A 487-nucleotide genomic window follows, 5' to 3' on the forward strand; every position below is an offset into this window, starting at 1 on the left:
CGTCTCTCTGATTCACAAGGTTCTATACAACTATTCATGCAGTAAAGTTCAGGCTAGTTATATGTTCCCTCTATATGTGTTCATTGATCCATTTTTTCTCTTTCATAAAAATAAATTTTGCCATTCTCCAAGAACAATTCCATCCACTGGCTGTTTTCGTAGAAAGCTAAGCTCTGAATTCACTATATATACACCTGATTTAAATCCTTTCGTTTTTATTTTTTTTCTTCTTTATTAACTAGAGAGTGTAACTCTGAATGTCTTTTCAAGTGTCGGTAGCAGTGTTCTAAAGCCCTGGAATTTCCTACAATAGCAGAGGCTGGAAAGAATCTTCGCTATAATTTATCAATAAGACAGTCATTGGCAAAAAGTCAGAGTTTTTATAAAGGACGCTGTGTATAAAAATTGGGTTGGAAGGGAAGGGATAAAAGCAAAAAACACTGAGACTATCATGTCCATAAAGTTCAATCTACATGGTATGTTTGAA

This window comes from Octodon degus, unplaced genomic scaffold, assembly GCF_000260255.1.
Source record: "Octodon degus isolate 3935 unplaced genomic scaffold, OctDeg1.0 scaffold00066, whole genome shotgun sequence".
In the NCBI taxonomy this organism is placed as follows: Eukaryota; Metazoa; Chordata; class Mammalia; order Rodentia; family Octodontidae; genus Octodon; species Octodon degus.